This window comes from Crinia signifera, chromosome 8 (genome assembly GCF_055691185.1).
Source record: "Crinia signifera chromosome 8, ASM5569118v1, whole genome shotgun sequence".
Classification (NCBI taxonomy): Eukaryota; Metazoa; Chordata; class Amphibia; order Anura; family Myobatrachidae; genus Crinia; species Crinia signifera.
In genome coordinates, this window is record NC_139224.1 from 70,677,890 (window position 1) to 70,699,228 (window position 21,339).

At 39.6% G+C, this 21,339-nt stretch overlaps 38 non-coding genes and 4 pseudogenes across 39 annotated transcripts in view; all 42 read right to left on the minus strand.

Moving 5' to 3' along the window:
* The window catches only part of LOC146027235 (protein shisa-9B pseudogene), a 604,201-nt pseudogene that overhangs the window by 287,510 nt on the left and 295,352 nt on the right, over positions 1-21,339 (minus strand). The window lies entirely within an intron of this gene.
* Positions 270-388, minus strand: LOC146031377 (5S ribosomal RNA). Its single transcript, XR_014456845.1, has one exon. It is a non-coding gene; the product is annotated as a 5S ribosomal RNA (ribosomal RNA).
* Positions 733-851, minus strand: LOC146029857 (5S ribosomal RNA). The gene has a single exon (XR_014455422.1). It is a non-coding gene; the product is annotated as a 5S ribosomal RNA (ribosomal RNA).
* LOC146031266 (5S ribosomal RNA) lies at positions 1,197-1,315 on the minus strand. The gene has a single exon (XR_014456737.1). It is a non-coding gene; the product is annotated as a 5S ribosomal RNA (ribosomal RNA).
* LOC146033504 (5S ribosomal RNA) lies at positions 1,662-1,780 on the minus strand. Its single transcript, XR_014458913.1, has one exon. It is a non-coding gene; the product is annotated as a 5S ribosomal RNA (ribosomal RNA).
* Positions 2,126-2,244, minus strand: LOC146031483 (5S ribosomal RNA). The gene has a single exon (XR_014456950.1). It is a non-coding gene; the product is annotated as a 5S ribosomal RNA (ribosomal RNA).
* Positions 2,590-2,708, minus strand: LOC146033505 (5S ribosomal RNA). The gene has a single exon (XR_014458914.1). It is a non-coding gene; the product is annotated as a 5S ribosomal RNA (ribosomal RNA).
* LOC146032833 (5S ribosomal RNA) lies at positions 3,910-4,028 on the minus strand. The gene has a single exon (XR_014458249.1). It is a non-coding gene; the product is annotated as a 5S ribosomal RNA (ribosomal RNA).
* LOC146031826 (5S ribosomal RNA) lies at positions 4,373-4,491 on the minus strand. The gene has a single exon (XR_014457279.1). It is a non-coding gene; the product is annotated as a 5S ribosomal RNA (ribosomal RNA).
* Positions 4,837-4,955, minus strand: LOC146032637 (5S ribosomal RNA). Its single transcript, XR_014458063.1, has one exon. It is a non-coding gene; the product is annotated as a 5S ribosomal RNA (ribosomal RNA).
* Positions 5,300-5,418, minus strand: LOC146031607 (5S ribosomal RNA). Its single transcript, XR_014457070.1, has one exon. It is a non-coding gene; the product is annotated as a 5S ribosomal RNA (ribosomal RNA).
* On the minus strand, positions 5,764-5,882 carry LOC146030347 (5S ribosomal RNA). The gene has a single exon (XR_014455846.1). It is a non-coding gene; the product is annotated as a 5S ribosomal RNA (ribosomal RNA).
* LOC146032470 (5S ribosomal RNA) lies at positions 6,229-6,347 on the minus strand. The gene has a single exon (XR_014457903.1). It is a non-coding gene; the product is annotated as a 5S ribosomal RNA (ribosomal RNA).
* Positions 7,314-7,432, minus strand: LOC146032254 (5S ribosomal RNA). The gene has a single exon (XR_014457698.1). It is a non-coding gene; the product is annotated as a 5S ribosomal RNA (ribosomal RNA).
* Positions 7,777-7,895, minus strand: LOC146031379 (5S ribosomal RNA). Its single transcript, XR_014456846.1, has one exon. It is a non-coding gene; the product is annotated as a 5S ribosomal RNA (ribosomal RNA).
* On the minus strand, positions 8,240-8,358 carry LOC146029858 (5S ribosomal RNA). Its single transcript, XR_014455423.1, has one exon. It is a non-coding gene; the product is annotated as a 5S ribosomal RNA (ribosomal RNA).
* On the minus strand, positions 8,704-8,822 carry LOC146032325 (5S ribosomal RNA). The gene has a single exon (XR_014457766.1). It is a non-coding gene; the product is annotated as a 5S ribosomal RNA (ribosomal RNA).
* LOC146034964 (5S ribosomal RNA) lies at positions 9,169-9,287 on the minus strand. Its single transcript, XR_014460367.1, has one exon. It is a non-coding gene; the product is annotated as a 5S ribosomal RNA (ribosomal RNA).
* Positions 9,633-9,751, minus strand: LOC146031484 (5S ribosomal RNA). Its single transcript, XR_014456951.1, has one exon. It is a non-coding gene; the product is annotated as a 5S ribosomal RNA (ribosomal RNA).
* LOC146033507 (5S ribosomal RNA) lies at positions 10,097-10,215 on the minus strand. The gene has a single exon (XR_014458915.1). It is a non-coding gene; the product is annotated as a 5S ribosomal RNA (ribosomal RNA).
* LOC146032834 (5S ribosomal RNA) lies at positions 11,418-11,536 on the minus strand. Its single transcript, XR_014458250.1, has one exon. It is a non-coding gene; the product is annotated as a 5S ribosomal RNA (ribosomal RNA).
* On the minus strand, positions 11,881-11,999 carry LOC146029859 (5S ribosomal RNA). Its single transcript, XR_014455424.1, has one exon. It is a non-coding gene; the product is annotated as a 5S ribosomal RNA (ribosomal RNA).
* On the minus strand, positions 12,345-12,463 carry LOC146034094 (5S ribosomal RNA). Its single transcript, XR_014459500.1, has one exon. It is a non-coding gene; the product is annotated as a 5S ribosomal RNA (ribosomal RNA).
* Positions 12,809-12,927, minus strand: LOC146031308 (5S ribosomal RNA). The gene has a single exon (XR_014456776.1). It is a non-coding gene; the product is annotated as a 5S ribosomal RNA (ribosomal RNA).
* Positions 13,273-13,381, minus strand: LOC146029385 (5S ribosomal RNA; annotated as a pseudogene).
* On the minus strand, positions 13,727-13,845 carry LOC146029861 (5S ribosomal RNA). The gene has a single exon (XR_014455425.1). It is a non-coding gene; the product is annotated as a 5S ribosomal RNA (ribosomal RNA).
* On the minus strand, positions 14,191-14,309 carry LOC146029862 (5S ribosomal RNA). The gene has a single exon (XR_014455426.1). It is a non-coding gene; the product is annotated as a 5S ribosomal RNA (ribosomal RNA).
* LOC146030911 (5S ribosomal RNA) lies at positions 14,654-14,772 on the minus strand. Its single transcript, XR_014456393.1, has one exon. It is a non-coding gene; the product is annotated as a 5S ribosomal RNA (ribosomal RNA).
* LOC146029863 (5S ribosomal RNA) lies at positions 15,118-15,236 on the minus strand. Its single transcript, XR_014455427.1, has one exon. It is a non-coding gene; the product is annotated as a 5S ribosomal RNA (ribosomal RNA).
* On the minus strand, positions 15,581-15,699 carry LOC146030912 (5S ribosomal RNA). The gene has a single exon (XR_014456394.1). It is a non-coding gene; the product is annotated as a 5S ribosomal RNA (ribosomal RNA).
* Positions 16,045-16,153, minus strand: LOC146029388 (5S ribosomal RNA; annotated as a pseudogene).
* On the minus strand, positions 16,499-16,617 carry LOC146032062 (5S ribosomal RNA). Its single transcript, XR_014457509.1, has one exon. It is a non-coding gene; the product is annotated as a 5S ribosomal RNA (ribosomal RNA).
* On the minus strand, positions 16,963-17,081 carry LOC146029864 (5S ribosomal RNA). Its single transcript, XR_014455428.1, has one exon. It is a non-coding gene; the product is annotated as a 5S ribosomal RNA (ribosomal RNA).
* Positions 17,427-17,545, minus strand: LOC146031255 (5S ribosomal RNA). The gene has a single exon (XR_014456726.1). It is a non-coding gene; the product is annotated as a 5S ribosomal RNA (ribosomal RNA).
* On the minus strand, positions 17,890-18,008 carry LOC146030913 (5S ribosomal RNA). Its single transcript, XR_014456395.1, has one exon. It is a non-coding gene; the product is annotated as a 5S ribosomal RNA (ribosomal RNA).
* LOC146029865 (5S ribosomal RNA) lies at positions 18,354-18,472 on the minus strand. Its single transcript, XR_014455429.1, has one exon. It is a non-coding gene; the product is annotated as a 5S ribosomal RNA (ribosomal RNA).
* Positions 18,818-18,936, minus strand: LOC146033077 (5S ribosomal RNA). The gene has a single exon (XR_014458487.1). It is a non-coding gene; the product is annotated as a 5S ribosomal RNA (ribosomal RNA).
* Positions 19,282-19,400, minus strand: LOC146030301 (5S ribosomal RNA). Its single transcript, XR_014455798.1, has one exon. It is a non-coding gene; the product is annotated as a 5S ribosomal RNA (ribosomal RNA).
* Positions 19,745-19,863, minus strand: LOC146030914 (5S ribosomal RNA). Its single transcript, XR_014456396.1, has one exon. It is a non-coding gene; the product is annotated as a 5S ribosomal RNA (ribosomal RNA).
* LOC146030865 (5S ribosomal RNA) lies at positions 20,209-20,327 on the minus strand. Its single transcript, XR_014456347.1, has one exon. It is a non-coding gene; the product is annotated as a 5S ribosomal RNA (ribosomal RNA).
* LOC146033737 (5S ribosomal RNA) lies at positions 20,673-20,791 on the minus strand. Its single transcript, XR_014459146.1, has one exon. It is a non-coding gene; the product is annotated as a 5S ribosomal RNA (ribosomal RNA).
* On the minus strand, positions 21,137-21,245 carry LOC146029389 (5S ribosomal RNA; annotated as a pseudogene).

The following is a 21,339-nucleotide window of genomic DNA, read 5'->3' on the forward strand; positions in this document are numbered from 1 at the left end:
GGCTTACTGAAAAAAATCATGTGTGGGTAATGTAAAAAGACCTACAGGACATAATATTAGCAGGTGGTCTCAAATTAATCTACTAAAAGGCTCAACACTGTTTAGCTGCCAAAAGCAGTTGGAATTGGGCCTAAACAGTGTGGTAAGTCTTTAGGTGATGGCTATTGTGTCTGTTTGACCTCTACCAAATGTCTGTATTGGCAATAAAAAGATAAAGTTTTCAATTTAAATAGCTAGAGAATAAAAACAATTTGCCAGTAATGGTAAAAAACCTACAGCACCTGGTGTTCCTATGTGGTCTCCCACCCAAGTACTAACCAGGCCCAACACTGCTTAGCTTCCAAGATCAGATGGGATTGGGCATATCCAATGTGGTATGGCTGTAGATGAGATGCAGGCACTTTTTTGCCCTCTTCTACTTATTTAACAAGGTAAGTTATTAAAAAATTTCCTAACTGTATTGGCTTACTGAAAAAAATCATGTGTTGGTGATGTAAAAAGACCTACAGGACATAATATTAGAAGGTGGTCTCAAATTAAACTATTAAAGAAGCTCAACACTGTTTAGCTGCCAAAAGCAGTTGGAATTGGGCCTAAACAGTGTGGTAAGTTTTTAGGTGATGGCTATTGTGTCTGTTTGACCTCTCCCAAATGTCTGTATTGGCAATAAAAATAAAAAGTTTCCAATTAAAATAGCAAGAGAATAAAAACAATTTGCCAGTAATGGGAAAAAACCTACAGCACCTGGTGTTCCCATGTGGTCTCCCACCCAAGTACTAACCAGGCCCAACACTGCTTAGCTTCCAAGATCAGACGAGATTGGGCGTATCCAATGTGGTATGGCTGTAGGTGAGATACCGGCACTTTTTTGCCCTCTTCTACTTCTATAACCAGGTAAGCTAATAAAAAAGGTTCCTAACTGTATTGGCTTACTGAAAAAAATCATGTGTTGGTAATGCAAAAAGACCTACAGGTCATGATATTAGCAGGTTGTCTCAAATTAAACTACTAAAGAGGCTCAACACTGTTTAGCTGCCAAAAGCAGTTGGAATTGGGCCTAAACAGTGTGGTAAGTTTTTAGGTGATGGCTATTGTGTCTGTTTGACCTCTCCCAAATGTCTGTATTGGCAATAAAAATAAAAAGTTTCCAATTAAAATAGCAAGAGAATAAAAACAATTTGCCAGTAATGGGAAAAAACCTACAGCACCTGGTGTTCCCATGTGGTCTCCCACCCAAGTACTAACCAGGCCCAACACTGCTTAGCTTCCAAGACCAGACGAGATTGGGCGTATCCAATGTGGTATGGCTGTAGGTGAGATACAGGCACTTTTTTGCCCTCTTCTACTTCTATAACCAGGTAAGCTAATAAAAAAGTTTCCTAACTGTATTGGCTTACTGAAAAAAATCATGTGTTGGTAATGTAAAAAGACCTACAGGACATAATATTAGCAGGTGGTCTCAAATTAATCTACTTAAAGGCTTAACACTGTTTAGCTGCCAAAAGCAGTTGGAATTGGGCCGAAACAGTGTGGTAAGTTTTTAGGTGATGGCTATTGTGTCTGTTTGACCTCTCCCAAATGTCTGTATTGGCAATAAAAATAAAAAAGTTTCCAATTAAAATAGCAAGAGAATAAAAACAATTTGCCAGTAATGGGGAAAAAACCTACAGCACCTGGTGTTCCCATGTGGTCTCCCACCCAAGTACTAACCAGGCCCAACACTGCTTAGCTTCCAAGATCAGACGACATTGGGCGTATCCAATGTGGTATGGCTGTAGGTGAGATACCGTCACTTTTTTGCCCTCTTCTACTTCTATAACCAGGTAAGCTAATAAAAAAGTTTCCTAACTGTATTGGCTTACTGAAAAAAATCATGTGTTGGTAATGTAAAAAGACCTACAGGACATAATATTAGCAGGTGGTCTCAAATTAAACTATTAAAGAGGCTCAACACTGTTTAGCTGCCAAAAGCAGTTGGAATTGGGCCTAAACAGTGTGGTAAGTTTTTAGGTGATGGCTATTGTGTCTGTTTGACCTCTCCCAAATGTCTGTATTGGCAATAAAAATAAAAAGTTTCCAATTAAAATAGCAAGAGAATAAAAACAATTTGCCAGTAATGGGAAAAAACATACAGCACCTGGTGTTCCCATGTGGTCTCCCACCCAAGTACTAACCAGGCCCAACACTGCTTAGCTTCCAAGATCAGACGAGATTGGGCGTATCCAATGTGGTATGGCTGTAGGTGAGATACCGGCACTTTTTTGCCCTCTTCTACTTCTATAGCCAGGTAAGCTAATAAAAAAGGTTCCTAACTGTATTGGCTTACTGAAAAAAATCATGTGTTGGTAATGTAAAAAGACCTACAGGTCATGATATTAGCAGGTGGTCTCAAATTAAACTACTAAAGAGGCTCAACACTGTTTAGCTGCCAAAAGCAGTTGGAATTGGGCCTAAACAGTGTGGTAAGTTTTTAGGTGATGGCTATTGTGTCTGTTTGACCTCTCCCAAATGTCTGTATTGGCAATTAAAATAAAAAGTTTCCAATTAAAATAGCAAGAGAATAAAAACAATTTGCCAGTAATGGGAAAAAACCTACAGCACCTGGTGTTCCCATGTGGTCTCCCACCCAAGTACTAACCAGGCCCAACACTGCTTAGCTTCCAAGATCAGACGACATTGGGCGTATCCAATGTGGTATGGCTGTAGGTGAGATACAGGCACTTTTTTGCCCTCTTCTACTTCTTTAACAAGGTAAGTTAATAAAAAAGTTGATTGCAAGCATCCTGACGAAGCCGGTTATCCGGCGAAACTAGTCGACGCATCTGCATTAACTTGGACCCGCTGATCACCCCTCTGGTTAAGAGGGCACCAACGGGAGTCTGCCGGCAGACGCTTCCACATCACCCCCACTTCTCTGGAAATAAGGTATCTAGCCCACAGAGGCACACACTCGGAAACTGACTGTGTTTTGACTGAACTCCTGAAGCACGGGATAGGACCACTATTCCCCCCTCCCCAAATAAGGGGCAACATTTCCCTGTGAGTCTTTTCCTCTTTCCCACACCCACCCAAATGTTTGTGTATACCGGTTATTAGGCATATTAAATTACCAATAACAGAGGCATTTCTCTTACATTAGAGGTACCAATTTATCATACTGATTTTATGTAGCAATATTTTTTATAGAAGAAATTTTTGAACCACCTATATATCAATCTATGTAAAATTGTGTTTTTTAAATTGCATTAAATTAACTGTTTATTTAGATTCTTCATGAAAGTTATCATGGAATAAATTACTTTTTTTACATTTACCCTTGGAAGTGTTGGATTGTCATTATATATATTGTAGTCCATCACCAGGCACTAAAAGGCTTACTGTTACACTCAAAGCTCAGAAAATATTAGAGCACTAGACCCACCATATAACAAGTATACAGCCAGCGCAAAGTGACACCGTAAGGTGTAAACCCCCTTTCTATTTCTCGAACAAGAGGTACCGGTAGTTTTGCCTCTACACTTATTGCAGCTGCTATATACTAGTCCATAGCGCAAGTCCTCCCGACAACCTATCTCCACTTTTTTGCCCTCTTCTACTTCTATAACCAGGTAAGCTAATAAAAAAGTTTCCTAACTGTATTGGCTTACTGAAAAAAATCATGTGTTGGTAATGCAAAAAGACCTACAGGTCATGATATTAGCAGGTGGTCTCAAATTAATCTACTAAAAGGCTCAACACTGTTTAGCTGCCAAAAGCAGTTGGAATTGGGCCTAAACAGTGTGGTAAGTCTTTAGGTGATGGCTATTGTGTCTGTTTGACCTCTACCAAATGTCTGTATTGGCAATAAAAAGATAAAGTTTTCAATTTAAATAGCTAGAGAATAAAAACAATTTGCCAGTAATGGTAAAAAACCTACAGCACCTGGTGTTCCTATGTGGTCTCCCACCCAAGTACTAACCAGGCCCAACACTGCTTAGCTTCCAAGATCAGACGGGATTGGGCATATCCAATGTGGTATGGCTATAGATGAGACGCAGGCACTTTTTTGCCCTCTTCTACTTCTTTAACAAGGTAAGTTATTAAAAAATGTCCTAACTGTATTGGCTTACTGAAAAAAATCATGTGTTGGTAATGCAAAAAGACCTACAGGTCATGATATTAGCAGGTGGTCTCAAATTAAACTACTAAAGAGGCTCAACACTGTTTAGCTGACAAAAGCAGTTGGAATTGGGCCTAAACAGTGTGGTAAGTTTTTAGGTGATGGCTATTGTGTCTGTTTGACCTCTCCCAAATGTCTGTATTGGCAATAAAAATAAAAAGTTTCCAATTAAAATAGCAAGAGAATAAAAACAATTTGCCAGTAATGGGAAAAAACCTGCAGCACCTGGTGTTCCCATGTGGTCTCCCACCCAAGTACTAACCAGGCCCAACACTGCTTAGCTTCCAAGATCAGACGAGATTGGGCGTATCCAATGTGGTATGGCTGTAGGTGAGATACCGGCACTTTTTTGCCCTCTTCTACTTCTATAACCAGGTAAGCTAATAAAAAAGTTTCCTAACTGTATTGGCTTACTGAAAAAAATCATGTGTTGGTAATGTAAAAAGACCTACAGGACATAATATTAGCAGGTGGTCTCAAATTAAACTACTAAAGTGGCACAACACTGTTTAGCTGCCAAAAGCAGTTGGAATTGGGCCTAAACAGTGTGGTAAGTTTTTAGGTGATGGCTATTGTGTCTGTTTGACCTCTCCCAAATGTCTGTATTGGCAATAAAAATAAAAAGTTTCCAATTAAAATAGCAAAAGAATAAAAACAATTTGCCAGTAATGGGAAAAAACCTACAGCACCTGGTGTTCCCATGTGGTCTCCCACCCAAGTACTAACCAGGCCAAACACTGCTTAGCTTCCAAGATCAGACGAGATTGGGCGTATCCAATGTGGTATGGCTGTAGGTGAGATACAGGCACTTTTTTGCCCTCTTCTACTTCTATAACCAGGTAAGCTAATAAAAAAGTTTCCTAACTGTATTGGCTTACTGAAAAAAATCATGTGTTGGTAATGTAAAAAGACCTACAGGACATAATATTAGCAGGTGGTCTCAAATTAATCTACTAAAAGGCTCAACACTGTTTAGCTGCCAAAAGCAGTTGGAATTGGGCCGAAACAGTGTGGTAAGTCTTTAGGTGATGGCTATTGTGTCTGTTTGACCTCTCCCAAATGTCTGTATTGGCAATAAAAAGATAAAGTTTTCAATTTAAATAGCTAGAGAAAAAAAACAATTTGCCAGTAATGGTAAAAAACCTACAGCACCTGGTGTTCCCATGTGGTCTCCCACCCAACTACTAACCAGGCCCAACACTGCTTAGCTTCCAAGATCAGACGGGATTGGGCATATCCAATGTGGTATGGCTGTAGGTGAGATGCAGGCACTTTTTTGCCCTCTTCTACTTCTATAACAAGGTAAGTTAATAAAAAAGTTTCCTAACTGTATTGGCTTACTGAAAAAAATCATGTGTTGGTAATGTAAAAAGACCTATAGGACATAATATTAGCAGGTGGTCTCAAATTAAACTACTAAAGAGGCTCAACACTGTTTAGCTGCCAAAAGCAGTTGGAATTGGGCCTAAACAGTGTGGTAAGTTTTTAGGTGATGGCTACTGTGTCTGTTTGACCTCTCCCAAATGTCTGTATTGGCAATAAAAATAAAACGTTTCCAATTAAAATAGCAAGAGAATAAAAACAATTTGCCAGTAATGGGAAAAAACCTACAGCACCTGGTGTTCCCATGTGGTCTCCCACCCAAGTACTAACCAGGCCCAACACTGCTTAGCTTCCAAGATCAGACGGGATTGGGCATATCCAATGTGGTATGGCTGTAGGTGAGATGCAGGCACTTTTTTGCCCTCTTCTACTTCATTAACAAGGTAAGTTAATAAAAAAGTTTCCTAACTGTATTGGCTTACTGAAAAAAATCATGTGTTGGTAATGTAAAAAGACCTACAGGACATAATATTAGCAGGTGGTCTCAAATTAAACTACTAAAGAGGCTCAACACTGTTTAGCTGCCAAAAGCAGTTGGAATTACGCCTAAACAGTGTGGTAAGTTTTTAGGTGATGGCTATTGTGTCTGTTTGACCTCTCCCAAATGTCTGTATTGGCAATAAAAATAAAAAGTTTCCAATTAAAATAGCAAGAGAATGAAAACAATTTGCCAGTAATGGGGAAAAAACCTACAGCACCTGGTGTTCCCATGTGGTCTCCCACCCAAGTACTAACCAGGCCCAACACTGCTTAGCTTGCAAGATCAGACGAGATTGGGCGTATCCAATGTGGTATGGCTGTAGGTGAGATACAGGCACTTTTTTGCCCTCTTCTACTTCTATAACCAGGTAAGCTAATAAAAAAGGTTCCTAACTGTATTGGCTTACTGAAAAAAAATCATGTGTTGGTAATGTAAAAAGACCTACAGGACATAATATTAGCAGGTGGTCTCAAATTAAACGGTACTTATGTAGTAACTGGGCTGCCGATTTTGAAATCGGGTCCATCGCATCGCACCCGACCATATCGCATGCGATGCGATGCGATGCGATGCGATGGACCCGATTTTTCCATAGGATTCAATGTTAAAATGGACTGAGTCCATTTTAACATAGAATTCAATGGGAAAAGGGGTCCTTTTCATACCCCTACTATCCAAGTGGGCATGGAGTTGGATATAAACCTGTGGCGAGCGTAGCGAGCCACCGAGCCCGAAGCGTGGCGAGCGTAGCGAGCCCCGCGAGGGGACACAGAATACCGTCCCCTCGCGGGGCTCGCTTCGCTCGCCACGCTTCGGGCTCGGTGGCTCGCTACGCTCGCCACAGGTTTATATCCAACTCCATGCCCACTTGGATAGTAGGGGTATGAAAAGGACCCCTTTTTCCCATTGAATTCCATGTTAAAATGGACTCAGTCCATTTTAACATTGAATCCTATGGAAAAATCGGGTCATCGCATCGCATCGCATGGTCGTATGCGATGCGATGCGATATCGCATCGCATCGCATCTGATTGTATGCCTTAACTTAAGGCATACAATCAAAAAATCGGCAGCCCAGATACTACATAAGTACCAATTAAACTACTAAAGAGGCTCAACACTGTTTAGCTGCCAAAAGCAGTTGGAATTGGGCCTAAACAGTGTGGTAAGTTTTTAGGTGATGGCTATTGTGTCTGTTTGACCTCTCCCAAATGTCTGTACTGGCAATAAAAAAAAAGTTTCCAATTTAAATAGCTAGAGAATAAAAACAATTTGCCAGTAATGGGAAAAAACCTACAGCACCTGGTGTTCCCATGTGGTCTCCCACCCAAGTACTAACCAGGCCCAACACTGCTTAGCTTACAAGATCAGACGAGATTGGGCGTATCCAATGTGGTATGGCTGTAGGTGAGAAACAGGCACTTTTTTGCCCTCTTCTACTTCTATAACCAGGTAAGCTAATAAAAAAGTTTCCTAACTGTATTGGCTTACTGAAAAAAATCATGTGTGGGAAATGTAAAAAGACCTACAGGACATAATATTAGCAGGTGGTCTCAAATTAATCTACTAAAAGGCTCAACACTGTTTAGCTGCCAAAAGCAGTTGGAATTGGGCCTAAACAGTGTGGTAAGTCTTTAGGTGATGGCTATTGTGTCTGTTTGACCTCTACCAAATGTCTGTATTGGCAATAAAAAGATAAAGTTTTCAATTTAAATAGCTAGAGAATAAAAACAATTTGCCAGTAATGGTAAAAAACCTACAGCACCTGGTGTTCCTATGTGGTCTCCCACCCAAGTACTAACCAGGCCCAACACTGCTTAGCTTCCAAGATCAGATGGGATTGGGCATATCCAATGTGGTATGGCTGTAGATGAGATGCAGGCACTTTTTTGCCCTCTTCTACTTATTTAACAAGGTAAGTTATTAAAAAATTTCCTAACTGTATTGGCTTACTGAAAAAAATCATGTGTTGGTGATGTAAAAAGACCTACAGGACATAATATTAGAAGGTGGTCTCAAATTAAACTATTAAAGAAGCTCAACACTGTTTAGCTGCCAAAAGCAGTTGGAATTGGGCCTAAACAGTGTGGTAAGTTTTTAGGTGATGGCTATTGTGTCTGTTTGACCTCTCCCAAATGTCTGTATTGGCAATAAAAATAAAAAGTTTCCAATTAAAATAGCAAGAGAATAAAAACAATTTGCCAGTAATGGGAAAAAACCTACAGCACCTGGTGTTCCCATGTGGTCTCCCACCCAAGTACTAACCAGGCCCAACACTGCTTAGCTTCCAAGATCAGACGAGATTGGGCGTATCCAATGTGGTATGGCTGTAGGTGAGATACCGGCACTTTTTTGCCCTCTTCTACTTCTATAACCAGGTAAGCTAATAAAAAAGGTTCCTAACTGTATTGGCTTACTGAAAAAAATCATGTGTTGGTAATGCAAAAAGACCTACAGGTCATGATATTAGCAGGTTGTCTCAAATTAAACTACTAAAGAGGCTCAACACTGTTTAGCTGCCAAAAGCAGTTGGAATTGGGCCTAAACAGTGTGGTAAGTTTTTAGGTGATGGCTATTGTGTCTGTTTGACCTCTCCCAAATGTCTGTATTGGCAATAAAAATAAAAAGTTTCCAATTAAAATAGCAAGAGAATAAAAACAATTTGCCAGTAATGGGAAAAAACCTACAGCACCTGGTGTTCCCATGTGGTCTCCCACCCAAGTACTAACCAGGCCCAACACTGCTTAGCTTCCAAGACCAGACGAGATTGAGCGTATCCAATGTGGTATGGCTGTAGGTGAGATACAGGCACTTTTTTGCCCTCTTCTACTTCTATAACCAGGTAAGCTAATAAAAAAGTTTCCTAACTGTATTGGCTTACTGAAAAAAATCATGTGTTGGTAATGTAAAAAGACCTACAGGACATAATATTAGCAGGTGGTCTCAAATTAATCTACTTAAAGGCTTAACACTGTTTAGCTGCCAAAAGCAGTTGGAATTGGGCCGAAACAGTGTGGTAAGTTTTTAGGTGATGGCTATTGTGTCTGTTTGACCTCTCCCAAATGTCTGTATTGGCAATAAAAATAAAAAAGTTTCCAATTAAAATAGCAAGAGAATAAAAACAATTTGCCAGTAATGGGGAAAAAACCTACAGCACCTGGTGTTTCCATGTGGTCTCCCACCCAAGTACTAACCAGGCCCAACACTGCTTAGCTTCCAAGATCAGACGACATTGGGCGTATCCAATGTGGTATGGCTGTAGGTGAGATACCGTCACTTTTTTGCCCTCTTCTACTTCTATAACCAGGTAAGCTAATAAAAAAGTTTCCTAACTGTATTGGCTTACTGAAAAAAATCATGTGTTGGTAATGTAAAAAGACCTACAGGACATAATATTAGCAGGTGGTCTCAAATTAAACTATTAAAGAGGCTCAACACTGTTTAGCTGCCAAAAGCAGTTGGAATTGGGCCTAAACAGTGTGGTAAGTTTTTAGGTGATGGCTATTGTGTCTGTTTGACCTCTCCCAAATGTCTGTATTGGCAATAAAAATAAAAAGTTTCCAATTAAAATAGCAAGAGAATAAAAACAATTTGCCAGTAATGGGAAAAAACATACAGCACCTGGTGTTCCCATGTGGTCTCCCACCCAAGTACTAACCAGGCCCAACACTGCTTAGCTTCCAAGATCAGACGAGATTGGGCGTATCCAATGTGGTATGGCTGTAGGTGAGATACCGGCACTTTTTTGCCCTCTTCTACTTCTATAGCCAGGTAAGCTAATAAAAAAGGTTCCTAACTGTATTGGCTTACTGAAAAAAATCATGTGTTGGTAATGTAAAAAGACCTACAGGTCATGATATTAGCAGGTGGTCTCAAATTAAACTACTAAAGAGGCTCAACACTGTTTAGCTGCCAAAAGCAGTTGGAATTGGGCCTAAACAGTGTGGTAAGTTTTTAGGTGATGGCTATTGTGTCTGTTTGACCTCTCCCAAATGTCTGTATTGGCAATTAAAATAAAAAGTTTCCAATTAAAATAGCAAGAGAATAAAAACAATTTGCCAGTAATGGGAAAAAACCTACAGCACCTGGTGTTCCCATGTGGTCTCCCACCCAAGTACTAACCAGGCCCAACACTGCTTAGCTTCCAAGATCAGACGACATTGGGCGTATCCAATGTGGTATGGCTGTAGGTGAGATACAGGCACTTTTTTGCCCTCTTCTACTTCTTTAACAAGGTAAGTTAATAAAAAAGTTGATTGCAAGCATCCTGACGAAGCCGGTTATCCGGCGAAACTAGTCGACGCATCTGCATTAACTTGGACCCGCTGATCACCCCTCTGGTTAAGAGGGCACCAACGGGAGTCTGCCGGCAGACGCTTCCACATCACCCCCACTTCTCTGGAAATAAGGTATCTAGCCCACAGAGGCACACACTCGGAAACTGACTGTGTTTTGACTGAACTCCTGAAGCACGGGATAGGACCACTATTCCCCCCTCCCCAAATAAGGGGCAACATTTCCCTGTGAGTCTTTTCCTCTTTCCCACACCCACCCAAATGTTTGTGTATACCGGTTATTAGGCATATTAAATTACCAATAACAGAGGCATTTCTCTTACATTAGAGGTACCAATTTATCATACTGATTTTATGTAGCAATATTTTTTATAGAAGAAATTTTTGAACCACCTATATATCAATCTATGTAAAATTGTGTTTTTTAAATTGCATTAAATTAACTGTTTATTTAGATTCTTCATGAAAGTTATCATGGAATAAATTACTTTTTTTACATTTACCCTTGGAAGTGTTGGATTGTCATTATATATATTGTAGTCCATCACCAGGCACTAAAAGGCTTACTGTTACACTCAAAGCTCAGAAAATATTAGAGCACTAGACCCACCATATAACAAGTATACAGCCAGCGCAAAGTGACACCGTAAGGTGTAAACCCCCTTTCTATTTCTCGAACAAGAGGTACCGGTAGTTTTGCCTCTACACTTATTGCAGCTGCTATATACTAGTCCATAGCGCAAGTCCTCCCGACAACCTATCTCCACTTTTTTGCCCTCTTCTACTTCTATAACCAGGTAAGCTAATAAAAAAGTTTCCTAACTGTATTGGCTTACTGAAAAAAATCATGTGTTGGTAATGCAAAAAGACCTACAGGTCATGATATTAGCAGGTGGTCTCAAATTAATCTACTAAAAGGCTCAACACTGTTTAGCTGCCAAAAGCAGTTGGAATTGGGCCTAAACAGTGTGGTAAGTCTTTAGGTGATGGCTATTGTGTCTGTTTGACCTCTACCAAATGTCTGTATTGGCAATAAAAAGATAAAGTTTTCAATTTAAATAGCTAGAGAATAAAAAACAATTTGCCAGTAATGGTAAAAAACCTACAGCACCTGGTGTTCCTATGTGGTCTCCCACCCAAGTACTAACCAGGCCCAACACTGCTTAGCTTCCAAGATCAGACGGGATTGGGCATATCCAATGTGGTATGGCTATAGATGAGACGCAGGCACTTTTTTGCCCTCTTCTACTTCTTTAACAAGGTAAGTTATTAAAAAATGTCCTAACTGTATTGGCTTACTGAAAAAAATCATGTGTTGGTAATGTAAAAAGACCTACAGGACATAATATTAGAAGGTGGTCTCAAATTAAACTATTAAAGAAGCTCAACACTGTTTAGCTGCCAAAAGCAGTTGGAATTGGGCCTAAACAGTGTGGTAAGTTTTTAGGTGATGGCTATTGTGTCTGTTTGACCTCTCCCAAATGTCTGTATTGGCAATAAAAATAAAAAGTTTCCAATTAAAATAGCAAGAGAATAAAAACAATTTGCCAGTAATGGGAAAAAACCTACAGCACCTGGTGTTCCCATGTGGTCTCCCACCCAAGTACTAACCAGGCCCAACACTGCTTAGCTTCCAAGATCAGACGAGATTGGGCGTATCCAATGTGGTATGGCTGTAGGTGAGATACCGGCACTTTTTTGCCCTCTTCTACTTCTATAACCAGGTAAGCTAATAAAAAAGGTTCCTAACTGTATTGGCTTACTGAAAAAAATCATGTGTTGGTAATGCAAAAAGACCTACAGGTCATGATATTAGCAGGTTGTCTCAAATTAAACTACTAAAGAGGCTCAACACTGTTTAGCTGCCAAAAGCAGTTGGAATTGGGCCTAAACAGTGTGGTAAGTTTTTAGGTGATGGCTATTGTGTCTGTTTGACCTCTCCCAAATGTCTGTATTGGCAATAAAAATAAAAAGTTTCCAATTAAAATAGCAAGAGAATAAAAACAATTTGCCAGTAATGGGAAAAAACCTACAGCACCTTGTGTTCCCATGTGGTCTACCACCCAAGTACTAACCAGGCCCAACACTGCTTAGCTTCCAAGATCAGACGAGATTGGGCGTATCCAATGTGGTATGGCTGTAGGTGAGATACAGGCACTTTTTTGCCCTCTTCTACTTCTTTAACAAGGTAAGTTAATAAAAAAGTTTCCTAACTGTATTGGCTTACTGAAAAAAATCATGTGTTGGTAATGTAAAAAGACCTACAGGACATAATATTAGAAGGTGGTCTCAAATTAAACTATTAAAGAGGCTCAACACTGTTTAGCTGCCAAAAGCAGTTGGAATTGGGCCTAAACAGTGTGGTAAGTTTTTAGGTGATGGCTATTGTGTCTGTTTGACCTCTCCCAACTGTCTGTATTGGCAATAAAAATAAAAAGTTTCCAATTAAAATAGCAAGAGAATAAAAACAATTTGCCAGTAATGGTAAAAAACCTACAGCACCTGGTGTTCCCATGTGGTCTCCCACCCAAGTACTAACCAGGCCCAACACTGCTTAGCTTCCAAGATCAGACGAGATTGGGCGTATCCAATGTGATATGGCTGTAGGTGAGATACAGGCACTTTTTTGCCCTCTTCTACTTCTATAACCAGGTAAGCTAATAAAAAAGTTTCCTAACTGTATTGGCTTACTGAAAAAAATCATGTGTTGATAATGTAAAAAGACCTAAAGGACATAATATTAGCAGGTGTTCTCAAATTTAACTATTAAAGAGGCTCAACACTGTTTAGCTGCCAAAAGCAGTTGGAATTGGGCCTAAACAGTGTGGTAAGTTTTTAGGTGATGGCTATTGTGTCTGTTTGACCTCTCCCAAATGTCTGTATTGGCAATAAAAATAAAAAGTTTCCAATTAAAATAGCAAGAGAATAAAAACAATTTGCCAGTAATGGGAAAAAACCTACAGCACCTGGTGTTCCCATGTGGTCTCCCACACAAGTACTAACCAGGCCCAACACTGCTTAGCTTCCAAGATCAGGCGTATCCAATGTGATATGGCTGTAGGTGAGATACAGGCACTTTTTTGCCCTCTTCTACTTCTATAACCAGGTAAGCTAATAAAAAAGTTTCCTAACTGTATTGGCTTACTGAAAAAAATCATGTGTTGGTAATGTAAAAAGACCTAAAGGACATAATATTAGCAGGTGGTCTCAAATTAAACTATTAAAGAGGCTCAACACTGTTTAGCTGCCAAAAGCAGTTGGAATTGGGCCTAAACAGTGTGGTAAGTTTTTAGGTGATGGCTATTGTGTCTGTTTGACCTCTCCCAAATGTCTGTATTGGCAATAAAAATAAAAAATTTCCAATTAAAATAGCAAGAGAATAAAAACAATTTGCCCGTAATGGGAAAAAACCTACAGCACCTGGTGTTCCCATGTGGTCTCCCACCCAAGTACTAACCAGGCCCAACACTGCTTAGCTTCCAAGATCAGACGAGATTGGGCGTATCCAATGTGGTATGGCTGTAGGTGAGATACTGGCACTTTTTTGCCCTCTTCTACTTCTTTAACAAGGTAAGTTAATAAAAAAGTTTCCTAACTGTATTGGCTTACTGAAAAAAATCATGTGTTGGTAATGTAAAAAGACCTACAGGACATAATATTAGCAGGTGGTCTCAAATTAAACTATTAAAGAGGCTCAACACTGTTTAGCTGCCAAAAGCAGTTGGAATTGGGCCTAAACAGTGTGGTAAGTTTTTAGGTGATGGCTATTGTGTCTGTTTGACCTCTCCCAAATGTCTGTATTGGCAATAAAAATAAAACGTTTCCAATTAAAATAGCAAGAGAATAAAAACAATTTGCCAGTAATGGGAAAAAACCTACAGCACCTGGTGTTCCCATGTGGTCTCCCACCCAAGTACTAACCAGGCCCAACACTGCTTAGCTTCCAAGATCAGACGAGATTGGGCGTATCCAATGTGGTATGGCTGTAGGTGAGACACAGGCACTTTTTTGCCCTCTTCTACTTCTATAACCAGGTAAGCTAATAAAAAAGTTTCCTAACTGTATTGGCTTACTGAAAAAAATCATGTGTTGGTAATGAAAAAAGACCTACAGGACATAATATTAGATGGTGGTCTCAAATTAATCTACTAAAAGGCTCAACACTGTTTAGCTGCCAAAAGCAGTTGGAATTGGGCCTAAACAGTGTGGTAAGTCTTTAGGTGATGGCTATTGTGTCTGTTTGACCTCTACCAAATGTCTGTATTGGCAATACAAAGATAAACTTTTCAATTTAAATAGCTAGAGAATAAAAACAATTTGCCAGTAATGGTAAAAAACCTACAGCACCTGGTGTTCCCATGTGGTCTCCCACCCAAGTACTAACCAGGCCCAACACTGCTTAGCTTCCAAGATCAGACGGGATTGGGCATATCCAATGTGGTATGGCTGTAGATGAGATGCAGGCACTTTTTTGCCCTCTTCTACTTCTTTAACAAGGTAAGTTAATAAAAAAGTTTCCTAACTGTATTGGCTTACTGAAAAAAATCATGTGTTGGTAATGAAAAAAGACCTACAGGACATAATATTAGAAGGTGGTCTCAAATTAAACTATTAAAGAGGCTCAACACTGTTTAGCTGCCAAAAGCAGTTGGAATTGGGCCTAAACAGTGTGGTAAGTTTTTAGGTGATGGCTATTGTGTCTGTTTGACCTCTCCCAAATGTCTGTATTGGCAATAAAAATAAAAAGTTTCCAATTAAAATAGCAAGAGAATAAAAACAATTTGCCAGTAATGGGAAAAAACCTACAGCACCTGGTGTTCCCATGTGGTCTCCCACCCAAGTACTAACCAGGCCCAACACTGCTTAGCTTCCAAGATCAGACGAGATTGGGCGTATCCAATGTGGTATGGCTGTAGGTGAGATACCGGCACTTTTTTGCCCTCTTCTACTTCTATAACCAGGTAAGCTAATAAAAAAGTTTCCTAACTGTATTGGCTTACTGAAAAAAATCATGTGTTGGTAATGAAAAAAGACCTACAGGACATAATATTAGAAGGTGGTCTCAAATTAATCTACTAAAAGGCTCAACACTGTTTAGCTGCCAAAAGCAGTTGGAATTGGGCCTAAACAGTGTGGTAAGTCTTTAGGTGATGGCTATTGTGTCTGTTTGACCTCTACCAAATGTCTGTATTGGCAATACAAAGATAAACTTTTCAATTTAAATAGCTAGAGAATAAAAATAATTTGCCAGTAATGGTAAAAAACCTACAGCACCTGGTGTTCCCATGTGGTCTCCCACCCAAGTACTAACCAGGCCCAACACTGCTTAGCTTCCAAGATCAGACGGGATTGGGCATATCCAATGTGGTATGGCTGTAGATGAGATGCAGGCACTTTTTTGCCCTCTTCTACTTCTTTAACAAGGTAAGCTAATAAAAAAGTTTCCTAACTGTATTGGCTTACTGAAAAAAATCATGTGTTGGTAATGTAAAAAGACCTAAAGGACATAATATTAGCAGGTGGTCTCAAATTTAACTATTAAAGAGGCTCAACACTGTTTAGCTGCCAAAAGCAGTTGGAATTGGGCCTAAACAGTGTGGTAAGTTTTTAGGTGATGGCTATTGTGTCTGTTTGACCTCTCCCAAATGTCTGTATTGGCAATAAAAATAAAAAGTTTCCAATTAAAATAGCAAGAGAATAAAAACAATTTGCCAGTAATGGGAAAAAACCTACAGCACCTGGTGTTCCCATGTGGTCTCCCACACAAGTACTAACCAGGCCCAACACTGCTTAGCTTCCAAGATCAGGCGTATCCAATGTGATATGGCTGTAGGTGAGATACAGGCACTTTTTTGCCCTCTTCTACTTCTATAACCAGGTAAGCTAATAAAAAAGTTTCCTAACTGTATTGGCTTACTGAAAAAAATCATGTGTTGGTAATGTAAAAAGACCTAAAGGACATAATATTAGCAGGTGGTCTCAAATTAAACTATTAAAGAGGCTCAACACTGTTTAGCTGCCAAAAGCAGTTGGAATTGGGCCTAAACAGTGTGGTAAGTTTTTAGGTGATGGCTATTGTGTCTGTTTGACCTCTCCCAAATGTCTGTATTGGCAATAAAAATAAAAAATTTCCAATTAAAATAGCAAGAGAATAAAAACAATTTGCCCGTAATGGGAAAAAACCTACAGCACCTGGTGTTCCCATGTGGTCTCCCACCCAAGTACTAACCAGGCCCAACACTGCTTAGCTTCTAAGATCAGACGAGATTGGGCGTATCCAATGTGGTATGGCTGTAGGTGAGATACCGGCACTTTTTTGCCCTCTTCTACTTCTATAACCAGGTAAGCTAATAAAAAAGGTTCCTAACTGTATTGGCTTACTGAAAAAAATCATGTGTTGGTAATGCAAAAAGACCTACAGGTCATGATATTAGCAGGTGGTCTCAAATTAAACTACTAAAGAGGCTCAACACTGTTTAGCTGCCAAAAGCAGTTGGAATTGGGCCTAAACAGTGTGGTAAGTTTTTAGGTGATGGCTATTGTGTCTGTTTGACCTCTCCCAAATGTCTGTGTTGGCAATAAAAATAAAAAGTTTCCAATTAAAATTGCAAGAGAATAAAAACAATTTGCCAGTAATGGGAAAAAACCTACAGCACCTGGTGTTCCCATGTGGTCTCCCACCCAAGTACTAACCAGGCCCAACACTGCTTAGCTTCCAAGATCAGACGAGATTGGGCGTATCCAATGTGGTATGGCTGTAGGTGAGATACCGGCACTTTTTTGCCCTCTTCTACTTCTTTAACAAGGTAAGTTAATAAAAAAGTTTCCTAACTGTATTGGCTTACTGAAAAAAATCATGTGTTGGTAATGTAAAAAGACCTACAGGACATAATATTAGCAGGTGGTCTCAAATTAAACTATTAAAGAGGCTCAACACTGTTTAGCTGCCAAAAGCAGTTGGAATTGGGCCTAAACAGTGTGGTAAGTTTTTAGGTGATGGCTATTGTGTCTGTTTGACCTCTCCCAAATGTCTGTATTGGCAATAAAAATAAAACGTTTCCAATTAAAATAGCAAGAGAATAAAAACAATTTGCCAGTAATGGGAAAAAACCTACAGCACCTGGTGTTCCCATGTGGTCTCCCACCCAAGTACTAACCAGGCCCAACACTGCTTAGCTTCCAAGATCAGATGAGATTGGGCGTATCCAATGTGGTATGGCTGTAGGTGAGACACAGGCACTTTTTTGCCCTCTTCTACTTCTATAACCAGGTAAGCTAATAAAAAAGTTTCCTAACTGTATTGGCTTACTGAAAAAAATCATGTGTTGGTAATGAAAAAAGACCTACAGGACATAATATTAGAAGGTGGTCTCAAATTAATCTACTAAAAGGCTCAACACTGTTTAGCTGCCAAAAGCAGTTGGAATTGGGCCTAAACAGTGTGGTAAGTCTTTAGGTGATGGCTATTGTGTCTGTTTGACCTCTACCAAATGTCTGTATTGGCAATACAAAGATAAACTTTTCAATTTAAATAGCTAGAGAATAAAAATAATTTGCCAGTAATGGTAAAAAACCTACAGCACCTGGTGTTCCCATGTGGTCTCCCACCCAAGTACTAACCAGGCCCAACACTGCTTAGCTTCCAAGATCAGACGGGATTGGGCATATCCAATGTGGTATGGCTGTAGATGAGATGCAGGCACTTTTTTGCCCTCTTCTACTTCTTTAACAAGGTAAGTTAATAAAAAAGTTTCCTAACTGTATTGGCTTACTGAAAAAAATCATGTGTTGGTAATGAAAAAAGACCTACAGGACATAATATTAGAAGGTGGTCTCAAATTAAACTATTAAAGAGGCTCAACACTGTTTAGCTGCCAAAAGCAGTTGGAATTGGGCCTAAACAGTGTGGTAAGTTTTTAGGTGATGGCTATTGTGTCTGTTTGACCTCTCCCAAATGTCTGTATTGGCAATAAAAATAAAAAGTTTCCAATTAAAATAGCAAGAGAATAAAAACAATTTGCCAGTAATGGGAAAAAACCTACAGCACCTGGTGTTCCCATGTGGTCTCCCACCCAAGTACTAACCAGGCCCAACACTGCTTAGCTTCCAAGATCAGACGAGATTGGGCGTATCCAATGTGGTATGGCTGTAGGTGAGATACCGGCACTTTTTTGCCCTCTTCTACTTCTATAACCAGGTAAGCTAATAAAAAAGGTTCCTAACTGTATTGGCTTACTGAAAAAAATCATGTGTTGGTAATGCAAAAAGACCTACAGGTCATGATATTAGCAGGTGGTCTCAAATTAAACTACTAAAGAGGCTCAACACTGTTTAGCTGCCAAAAGCAGTTGGAATTGGGCCTAAACAGTGTGGTAAGTTTTTAGGTGATGGCTATTGTGTCTGTTTGACCTCTCCCAAATGTCTGTATTGGCAATAAAAATAAAAAGTTTCCAATTAAAATAGCAAGAGAATAAAAACAATTTGCCAGTAATGGGAAAAAACCTACAGCACCTGGTGTTCCCATGTGGTCTCCCACCCAAGAACTAACCAGGCCCAACACTGCTTAGCTTCCAAGATCAGACGGGATTGGGCATATCCAATGTGGTATGGCTGTAGATGAGACGCAGGCACTTTTTTGCCCTCTTCTACTTCTTTAACAAGGTAAGTTAATAAAAAAGTTTCCTAACTGTATTGGCTTACTGAAAAAAATCATGTGTTGGTAATGTAAAAAGACCTACAGGACATAATATTAGCAGGTGGTCTCAAATTAAACTATTAAAGAGGCTCAACACTGTTTAGCTGCCAAAAGCAGTTGGAATTGGGCCTAAACAGTGTGGTAAGTTTTTAGGTGATGGCTATTGTGTCTGTTTGACCTCTCCCAAATGTCTGTATTGGCAATAAAAATAAAACGTTTCCAATTAAAATAGCAAGAGAATAAAAACAATTTGCCAGTAATGGGAAAAAACCTACAGCACCTGGTGTTCCCATGTGGTCTCCCACCCAAGTACTAACCAGGCCCAACACTGCTTAGCTTCCAAGATCAGACGAGATTGGGAGTATCCAATGTGGTATGGCTGTAGGTGAGACACAGGCACTTTTTTGCCCTCTTCTACTTCTATAACCAGGTAAGCTAATAAAAAAGTTTCCTAACTGTATTGGCTTACTGAAAAAAATCATGTGTTGGTAATGAAAAAAGACCTACAGGACATAATATTAGAAGGTGGTCTCAAATTAATCTACTAAAAGGCTCAACACTGTTTAGCTGCCAAAAGCAGTTGGAATTGGGCCTAAACAGTGTGGTAAGTCTTTAGGTGATGGCTATTGTGTCTGTTTGACCTCTACCAAATGTCTGTATTGGCAATACAAAGATAAACTTTTCAATTTAAATAGCTAGAGAATAAAAATAATTTGCCAGTAATGGTAAAAAACCTACAGCACCTGGTGTTCCCATGTGGTCTCCCACCCAAGTACTAACCAGGCCCAACACTGCTTAGCTTCCAAGATCAGACGGGATTGGGCATATCCAATGTGGTATGGCTGTAGATGAGATGCAGGCACTTTTTTGCCCTCTTCTACTTCTTTAACAAGGTAAGTTAATAAAAAAGTTTCCTAACTGTATTGGCTTACTGAAAAAAATCATGTGTTGGTAATGAAAAAAGACCTACAGGACATAATATTAGAAGGTGGTCTCAAATTAAACTATTAAAGAGGCTCAACACTGTTTAGCTGCCAAAAGCAGTTGGAATTGGGCCTAAACAGTGTGGTAAGTTTTTAGGTGATGGCTATTGTGTCTGTTTGACCTCTCCCAAATGTCTGTATTGGCAATAAAAATAAAAAGTTTCCAATTAAAATAGCAAGAGAATAAAAACAATTTGCCAGTAATGGGAAAAAACCTACAGCACCTGGTGTTCCCATGTGGTCTCCCACCCAAGTACTAACCAGGCCCATCACTGCTTAGCTTCCAAGATCAGACGAGATTGGGCGTATCCAATGTGGTATGGCTGTAGGTGAGATACCAGCACTTTTTTGCCCTCTTCTACTTCTATAACCAGGTAAGCTAATAAAAAAGGTTCCTAACTGTATTGGCTTACTAAAAAAAATCATGTGTTGGTAATGCAAAAAGACCTACATGTCATGATATTAGCAGGTGGTCTCAAATTAAACTACTAAAGAGGCTCAACACTGTTTAGCTGCCAAAAGCAGTTGGAATTGGGCCTAAACAGTGTGGTAAGTTTTTAGGTGATGGCTATTGTGTCTGTTTGACCTCTCCCAAATGTCTGTATTGGCAATAAAAATAAAAAGTTTCCAATTAAAATAGCAAGAGAATAAAAACAATTTGCCAGTAATGGGAAAAAACCTACAGCACCTGATGTTCCCATGTGGTCTCCCACCCAAGAACTAACCAGGCCCAACACTGCTTAGCTTCCAAGATCAGACGGGATTGGGCATATCCAATGTGGTATGGCTGTAGATGAGATGCAGGCACTTTTTTGCCCACTTCTACTTCTTTAACAAGGTAAGTTAATAAAAAAGTTTCCTAACTGTATTGGCTTACTGAAAAAAATCATGTGTTGGTAATGTAAAAAGACCTACAGGACATAATATTAGCAGGTGGTCTCAAATTAAACTATTAAAGAGGCTCAACACTGTTTAGCTGCCAAAAGCAGTTGGAATTGGGCCTAAACAGTGTGGTAAGTTTTTAGGTGATGGCTATTGTGTCTGTTTGACCTCTCCCAAATGTCTGTATTGGCAATAAAAATAAAAAGTTTCCAATTAAAATAGCAAGAGAATAAAAACAATTTGCCAGTAATGGGAAAAAACCTACAGCACCTGGTGTTCCCATGTGGTCTCCCACACAAGTACTAACCAGGCCCAACACTGCTTAGCTTCCAAGATCAGGCGTATCCAATGTGATATGGCTGTAGGTGAGATACAGGCACTTTTTTGCCCTCTTCTACTTCTATAACCAGGTAAGCTAATAAAAAAGTTTCCTAACTGTATTGGCTTACTGAAAAAAATCA